Raw genomic sequence first — 9,215 nt, 5'->3', positions numbered from 1 at the left:
AACATTAGTTTCCACAAGAGTGTAAGCATTTGGTACATCTAGTTCCACATGAGTGTCAGCTAGTGTTGTAAAACTCACCGAGTTGGACAATTACTTGGTCGAGTACTCTCTACTCAGCCCCTTACCGGGGCAAGTTACATAATCCGAGTAATCCCCGATCGACCACTTACTGAATCAAGCAGTGTTGTAAAACTCGGACAACTCGGTGATAAGTATGTATAATATATTTAATAATTTATAATTTAACACACACATGTTATTTTGACATATATAATTTCCCTAAAAATGTTTATACTTGAATTACCAAAACCGGGTACCCCGAGTACTCATGAGTACACCCGAGTCTCATTGAAAGGTTCAAAGAATTCAAATGTATCATCCCAATCATCAACATTAGGACATGTGTTTCCCACTATTGGTTTAGTAAAAGGGCTTTCAATTCTTGGTATATAGACATGGGTGGACTCAACTATTTCACTCAATATAAAAGGGGGTTCTTCACTATGATCGTCGCCTATAGTTGACCATCCCAAGAAAAACCTTTTACAATAAAGGGACTCAGAAATTTCATGTGTATTTGTAGGGTTTAGGGACATTTCATATGTATGCAGGTTGGTTTTCCAAAACTCTGTGTACACTTCTATATTCTTGTGTTCATAAATGTATGACCTAATGTGGTTTATATCCTGGTCACTAGCCAAAGCATACAACCCAAAATCTAAATCCCAGGTTGGTCGTTTGAAATGGTAGTAAATAATTTTACGTACGCAATCAACATTTCTATCATCTCATCTATATCATTCACCGAGAAAAAGTCGCTATCAATGCTATCAACATATTTCATCTTCCTCTTGATGTATTTGTGGCTTGAAAACTTTGTAAAAACCCCTCCAGAGTGCAATCATATCTAGAACATTGACGGAATATTAGCTGCAAAAGGTTAAAAACCTCAAATTTTTCAACCTTTTGGGAACAAATAATGGATGATCAACAGAGTAGTGTACAAGATTTTACCATATGACCTTTAGAGATCGTATTCCTCCCAATCTTATCCAATACTCCGGTTCACCATCGTAGAAAACTAGGGTTTTGTTGTGCAATGGAAAAGGTCGAAGGAGGATGAAATGACCTTTAGAGATCGATTTTACACTGGTTCATGTATGCCACCCCTGAAAAAACAAAAATGTCCCTGCGTGCAAGGCACATGGGGAGCTTCAACGGAAGCATTTAAATGTTGACGTCTATAGGGACTAACCATGCAAGAAAAAAAAACAACCATGGACGGTCCGAGTTAACGTCTCAAGTTAGACTATTACTTTTCAAAATGCTTTTTTATAAGAACAAATTCTACAAGATAGAAATTTATATCATAATTAAGATATTCCAAAAATATGTCATTTCAAATGCAAAAATAAATAAAACAAAAAACAAACAAAAAAGTGTGTTACAACTTGGTATTGTAGACATAATTTAAATGTATTAGGTATAAATTTACACACATAGGCTTAAACTGTGAGATTATAGAAAAAAAATAATTATAATATGAGCACTATCAGTGACATTATTAGGTCATATCTCCTTAATAAGATGATAAAAATTGCATGTCTTGTAAATACCATGTTATATAAATTTGAAATATTATAGCAAATGTGAAAGCAAAGAGTGAAATTTAGTCACAACATGACAGACAAAGTACGAACTTAATACATTCTCAAGGAAGTGGGCTATTCCACATGGACACCAATGATGACTCAAGGTAGATGAAAGATCCTCAACTATTAGAATATATATACTATCAAAAAACTTCATGATGTTACGAAAAGAAGAACAACAAAGGAATCAACCGTATGATCAAAGAACACATAAATAATTTGTGAAGCATAACAAAGTTTGATTTTAAGTACATAATGACTGAGAATTGTATAAGATTTTGTTGTATTTCAAACGGGTGACATGTCAGATTACAAAAACATGGATAGATTTGCAAGTGTGATGTCGTTATTAAGTGTAGAACTTATAGAAGAGGCAGAAGTCGATCAATTAATAGGTAAGCTTACCACATTCATCAGAAGGTTAACCATCAACCACTATTAGAAGGAATCACTGACAACTGAAATGTCAAAGTGATTAGCAACTAATCAGAAATTTAACCATTTAAAAGCATTAAAGGGTGAAACTTACATAAAATATGGCTTGTGCAGAAGAGTGATTCACAGCAGCATCTGGACCTACAAGATTTTTAGATTGGGAATGAACTGCAGTTTACTAATACATTTGCAGCATAAATAGGGTGAGAAGATGTAGAAGAAAACAGGGTTAGAAAAAAGATAACTATTATAACACTGCAATTTAGTTGGGTAGTTTTTTCAACGTACAATGCTTCAATAAGAAAAATTGAAAACACTTTTACTTTAAAGATTAGGTTAATTTCTTACATCTTACCGATCAGTAATATTTAAGCAGCCTCCGATATGAACCCTTCCTTCTTCATCAGTTACTTCTCTCCTGACAAAATCTAATAAATGGTAATCATGAAAATCAACTCAAAATTCTGTATTGCTAGGGAAAATTTTAAATAATGAGGGTATTTTTGTCTTTTACTCAAACGAAAGATCAAGAGTCAGTCGGTCCCTATCCAACCTTCCACTAAGATCGTCTCTTGAACATCCACAAGTTTTACTTCTGAAACATGAATATTACACATCAATTATGGTTTTAAATGCAAGAAATGGCAATCTAATTTTCTTGATTTGTGTATTATAGCATCCTAATTTCAGTGCTTAATTAGGTGAGCTTCTGAGAGGATAATGTCCTAATAAGAAAAAAAAATGAAAGTGTTATGCTATAAAATAAGTAGATTATCCAGAGTATAATGTCACAATAAGAAAAAAATAGAATTACAATGTTATAACTAGATAGAAATTTCAAAGCATAATGCCCTAATAAGAAAACATCCAAAACTATTATGCCATAATATGTGGGTAAAAAATGTAAAGTACAAAATTGTAATAGAAAGAAATGAAACCAGAATGCTATAAAACACAATTACATGAAAGTAGGTTGTTATCTATTGCATTTAGCCCAAAAAAATAACTTAAAACTTTAAGAATATCCATGACATCAGGAGACAAGGGTTATACACTTGAAACCATAAAAAAAAAAAAATCAAAAACCGCCTTTCATATTCTGAAATCATTAATCAAAATAGAATTGTCATATCATCCTTGAATTAAACTATTTTTGTATCCATAAATTTCAGTTAAAGAAAAGAATAGCATGCGAATTGCAACAAAGTTGCATAAATTTTAACTAATGAAACACATTTACATATGCACATAAGAGAGGGGGGTTTCAGGGAACCTTCAAAAGGACTAAGAGAAAGACCGTTGATTACTATATTAGCTACCATCAATCCATAGCAAAGATTTATGATGCTCTCCAAAACGCCAAACACAAGAAAGCATCACTTACGCATAAATTTCACATCAATAACTTTTATATTAAGTGAACATAGATTGAATTATTCGCTAGCTAAATGAAAGCATTTTTAATCAAGTCAAACATAGATATACACACAAATCCAGAAATGTTAAGACATCATCATCCAGGTAGCATTATATCAGTGCAGAACTTATTGAAAAAAAAAAAGGATATAAGTTTTTTTTTTCCAAAATTAGTTAGATAAGTTAAATGTTGAACCCATGGATGTTAATTTCTACCAAAAAGAATTTACCATTTTTGATCAATTTCTTTCAGCTTCTTCTTAATCTGCTTTGACAACTGAAGAAACTCAGGGGTCTGCACACTCAACAAATCAGAATATTAATAAAATAAACTGCAACTAGTGTTTCCAGTTTCTCTTTAATTCCTCTGATTTTCCATTGCATCATCCACAATCTACAAATAAACTTATGCAAAAAATATCTGTGAAAGAAAAACACAAGGAATCAACATCAAAAAGCCAATCCAGAAGAATGCTAAGTGCATACATGGAAACAAATAAAAACACCCACAAGTTAAAAGTATATTATATAAGAACCCCAAATTGTTTCTAGTATGTTGCCCCTATGCCTTTACCTTCCTTGTATCAATTATTAATGCCATTCAATATGCAATATTCAACATCTTTTTTAAGAATAATAGATAAGCACAAACACAACATTTCCTGCAGATTATGAATAAGCACAAGTTTTAGGAACAGAGAGGTATTTCTGGAAATACACAAACAGTGTCATAGATATGGTTACCTGTGTCATAACCACCCAACACAACAAACACCCTTATTTGAGATTCAATGGAGCTAAAAGTCTATCTTCAAGCATTAACAAAAAGCCTAAATAATAAGAACAAATAAAAGCATCAAGTGTTAAAATACTGATTCCCAAGAGCTTCTTTTTTCCTTTTCTCCACCATAAGTTATTTATTTGGTTTATAAAACTTTTTCTTGTTGCAGAGTAAAGAATGGAATTTATCAAAAAAAATTGGAATTAAGCATAGCAATTCATCTCAGAGTAATGTAATAGAACTTGTGGTTCACAGAATATTTTAGACATAATTAAAATTTGTCAAAGGAATTGGAATCTGTTATGTGTATGGTTGACAGCAAAGAGAAAAAATTTTGATTCCATTCATCTGTTGTGTTGTATTTATTTTGTAAATCTATCAGGAGAATTGTAGTGTAAAATGACCAAAACACCCTTTAGTATTTTTTTTATAAAATGATAAAGTTGCTATTTAGGTATCACATGCAATTATGAAATTCACGTTTCCTCCAATATCTTAGTTGCTTTGTATCACATGCAATTATGAAATTCACAGAGTGATTTCACTACATTATTTAGGGAAAAGAAATTAGAGTATATTAAATAAATTCACTCCTCAAATACTGACATCCTATGAGTCCAATTTAAAAAATTATTAAATAAATTTATAACGAAAATTTCCTTTCTTTAAACTAATTGATTTAAATTTACCTAGAATATTATGAGGCACCGAATAAGTGATGAAAACCAACACATTTTCAAACTTCTTGCATTGTTTCGTTGCCACATCAAACTTTCCAAAGAAAGCATACCACCTACCTGTGTCTAAAGAGGCTAATAATGTAATTTCAACCAATTCGGCATGTTATATCAAACTTTAATAGCTCATTTAGAAATTAACTTATTGCCCTATATGAAAATGGACATGATCCCGAATATGAACTACTCCCAGTTGTTCCTCTAAAACCAAAAAGCACAAATCACATGGATACAAAAAGGTAGAATATAATATTTAGAAACAAGAGTAAAATACAATTATGGTCCTTGATTAAAGCTAGTTTATGAATTTGGGTCCTAAGTTGATGTTCTTGTAACATTTTCAGTCCATGTTCCAAGTAAGGTGGCTATTTTGGTCACTAAGAATAGCTGGTTCTTGCAGTTTTGGTCCCAAAAATTGTCATTTTACTCGCAACAAGTAAAAAAATGTTACAGACCTCAATAAAGGAACGTAATTGAATAAAATCGGCTACACTCAACTAAAGTTTTTATATTGACCACACCGTGTGGCATGTCCCTTCCATGATGTCCCAATTCACTACATAAAAAATTACACTTTTTAAATAAATAAAAGAATTGATTAAAAAATAACAAATATCTTTTGTAAAGAATTACCAGAATCTTTTTTTGATTGATTCAACATGGAGTATGTTAATCCCATCATTTCCTGAAAATAATAAACAACCACAAGTGTTAGAAGCAGAGGGGTATTTATGGAAATACACAAACAGGATCATTAATTCATAGCTATAGTAGCTATACCTGTATTGCATTTCATTTCCATGAAAGCATAATCACCTAATACAACACCCTTAATTGAGATTCGATGGAAATTAAAGTGTACCTTTAAACATTAAAAAAACTTAAATGAGAACAGAAAAAGCATGGAGTGTTTTATAAGTGTCAAGGGTAAAAATATACATGTTTACACTTTGATTCTCAGGGTCATCTTCTTTTCCTTTTCTCCATCATTAGTTCTTCTTTATCTGGTTTCCAAAACCTTTTCTTATTGCAGAGAAATGAATGAAAATTGTCAAAGGACTTGGAATTAAGAATAGCAATTCATCCCAGAGTAATGTAAAAAAGTATCAATGTCAGGAAATCTGCAAAGAAACCTCAAAGAAGAGGCAGCATAAGATCTGTTACTTAAAAGGAAAGCTTTATAATTAACATGTGGTGAATGTTGCGAACATCTAAACAGATAAATTTACACCTCAACATTTACATCTGAAGCAATTTGAACTTGTTTAGTCTAGCCTCATTTGATAAAGATATATGCCCCCAAAAATCGAATTCAGTCTCTAGAATCCTGCAGTAAGAAAATTACAAACATAAGTCCAATATTTCTGTAAGAATGACAATCAAAACAACTTTATATGAAACTTTTATCTTTCGCTAATTGAATTTCTAAATCTCAATATGTTAAATATTTTACTTTGGCTTGTGATTAACTACTCTAAGCATAATTTAATCCAGTAACATTTTCACCCACAAAACAACTCTTTAACTTAACTAAAACATTTCATCAAACACCTAAACTGCACAGAAAAACAATTAACAAGTAAATATTTTTTGATATAGTTCAAATAGATCCTTGGGTATACTTTAGGGGATGATTATGCATGCATAGAAGAGAAAAGAAATTTGTAAAACCTTTTCTTGTTGCAGAGTAATGGAATGGAATTTGTCAAAGGAATTGGAATTTGAGCATAACAATTAATCTCAGAGTAATGAATAAAAATTCTGTGAACCACAATTCATCCCAGAATTGCGATTCCTTTTGCTATCAACACAACACATGACAGATGACTTCACTGCATTCATAACCACACACCTAATTAAGCATCAATAAACATTACTGAATAAAACACATAATACCCATCATATATAATCGTGGAACACTGCAGAACACAATAGATCTATATTCTGCCATGTCATCCAACAACTTCAAGTTGTTCTACACAAATGAAAATACAGTGTAAAGTTTTGTCCCACATTAAGTCAAAAAGAAAAAGAAACATAATTTTTGTAATGATGTGATTTAAGTACATACAATAAAGAAATCATCTGATTGGACCTTTCATAGATGTGACGTGTGACAATGCCAAAGGAAAATAAGACAGATAACTGAAATAAGCATAAATTAGAACAAAATAATGGTGAAAAAATTGCAATTAGGTTTCCAAAATCTTATCACCGTGTATGAAAAGGAATAAGTTCCACTTAGGGTAAGAAAAAATTCACCTTTAGTTAGACTTGAAAAGGAAAAATAAAGCATAAGTGAATAAAAAATAGAAACCTTTCATGTATGGCAAAAAGTGTAGTAACATCATTTGGTTTTGATAGACAAAAAGGGTGATGGTTGTAACTTCCCTAAATTTAAATGGAAAATAAATCAAATAGCAGAGATCATGAAAGATTAGCTCAAATCAAAGAAACTCATGTTATTGGAGATGTTTTCAAGCCTCTGATCATAAGATAGAGTTAGCAAAAAGCAGAGCAAAATCAAACACTACATTTTGATTCAACAAAAGGATTTGAAGTTACATAAAATTTAATAAGTTTTGAAAATGATACAACCTTAACCCCAGTTTCTAATGGAAGAGATAGAATTACCTCATCTAGCCCTTCATATATTACTAGTTAGGTAAAGAATCATATCAGTGCAATTGATAATCAATGATCATACCACTATCAGCCGAAATGTTAAAGTGATTAAAACTAATCACAAATCTAAACATTTAAAAGTATTAAAGGCTGAGAAACTTACAATATGCAATGTCTGTGTATGCAGAAGAGTGATTCACAACAGAAACCAAACCTGCAAGATTAAGATTGGGAATTAACTAAAGTTTAATAATACATTTGCAAGCATTATTAACAGGGTGAGAAAAATAAGAATTAAAATAGCAACTAACCAGATGACTTCACTGCAAAAGAGAAATTATAATGTTGTAACAGATAGAAATGGAAGTACGATTCTATTATGAACAAACTGTAGAAAACTGACCACAAGCAGGGTTATTGACATCAAGCTCCATAGAACTATCATCCACATCATCTGTTGAAGAATTATCACTAAAAGATTCCAGATTGTCATTCTCAACAGTGATAGCACTAACAATTCATCTGATTCACATTGTAATATCAGAGTTTTGCATCTTCCACAATTTACAAATAAACTTACGCAAATTAGAAACAGACCATCAAACCAACTACATAGATTAAACATAAGAAACTGTTTCTCTTGGTTAACCAAAATGTTCCATGAGAGAGTAACTGAGCAACCTTGTTAATTGCTACCAAAAGAATGTACCATTTTGATCAACTTCTTTCAGCTTATCCTTAATCTACTCTGACAACTGAAGAATCTTAAGGGTCTGCATGTCTAACAAATCAGGATATTAGAAAAGATAAAGTGATATGAAAATGTATAAGGGGAGGTAAGTTCAATCCACCTGTGTAACTTCTGATATAGAGTTAGCAATAGCTGCTATAGCATCCTCTTCAATGCAACATTTAACCAACTCCATTTGGTTACAGAATAAAGTCCCTGACATAATCATCTCAACCTAACCAAGTTCCTAGTTCAAATTTAAAGTCTGGGCTTCAAATGATTTCCCAGGCATTTCATCGAACAGATGGAGGTTGAACATTTAACCCTGAATCTTGGGTTCTTACGCTTAAATAGCTTCTGTTATTACTGTTTCTTTGGCTTGTTGATGATCTTACAGAGATACATCAAAAATTAAAGGCAGCTGAACAAACTTATCATCTTATTAGTATGATGAAAATCAGTGGAAGAGAAACTGGAAACAAAATAAACATTAGATGATGGAGTCTTCCATGATCACACATACACAAAAAGGTATTTGACAAGAACATCGTGATCCGATAAAATTGGTTATTCATAAGAATGCTGACAGAACTGAAATACATTCTCAAATTACCAACAAAAAAACATTCAAACACACAAGACATTATCAAATGATTAACAAAACCAGATAAACACATTCTGAAATAAGCCTATCAGACACGCTTAATCAAGATTTTACAGAAAAACAAAAAACTCGATAAAAAGATAAACAAGAAAACCCCAACAAAACTACAGAAAAACTATGTAGTTTCCTTCTGTTTTTATGTTGCGATACAGCTTGTGCAGTTGAAAAATCAGAT

General features: G+C 31.6%; 1 long non-coding RNA gene across 1 annotated transcript; it reads right to left on the bottom strand.

The window, feature by feature from the left end:
- Positions 1 to 477: 477 nt before the first annotated feature.
- On the bottom strand, positions 478 to 7,297 carry LOC111878466 (uncharacterized). The gene is made up of 13 exons (XR_008231524.1): positions 6,693 to 7,297; positions 5,961 to 6,348; positions 5,802 to 5,883; positions 5,655 to 5,706; positions 4,248 to 5,577; positions 4,078 to 4,165; positions 3,734 to 3,924; positions 2,602 to 2,682; positions 2,436 to 2,515; positions 2,182 to 2,228; positions 2,058 to 2,110; positions 1,015 to 1,189; positions 478 to 930 (listed from the first exon to the last, which is right to left on the bottom strand). It is a non-coding gene; the product is annotated as an uncharacterized LOC111878466 (long non-coding RNA).
- Between the last annotated feature and the right edge of the window lie 1,918 nt (positions 7,298 to 9,215).

Source organism: Lactuca sativa, chromosome 4 (assembly GCF_002870075.4).
Source record: "Lactuca sativa cultivar Salinas chromosome 4, Lsat_Salinas_v11, whole genome shotgun sequence".
NCBI classification, from domain to species: domain Eukaryota; kingdom Viridiplantae; phylum Streptophyta; class Magnoliopsida; order Asterales; family Asteraceae; genus Lactuca; species Lactuca sativa.
Note: the sequence above shows the minus strand (reverse complement) of the source record. Positions and strands in the feature narration are given on the sequence as shown.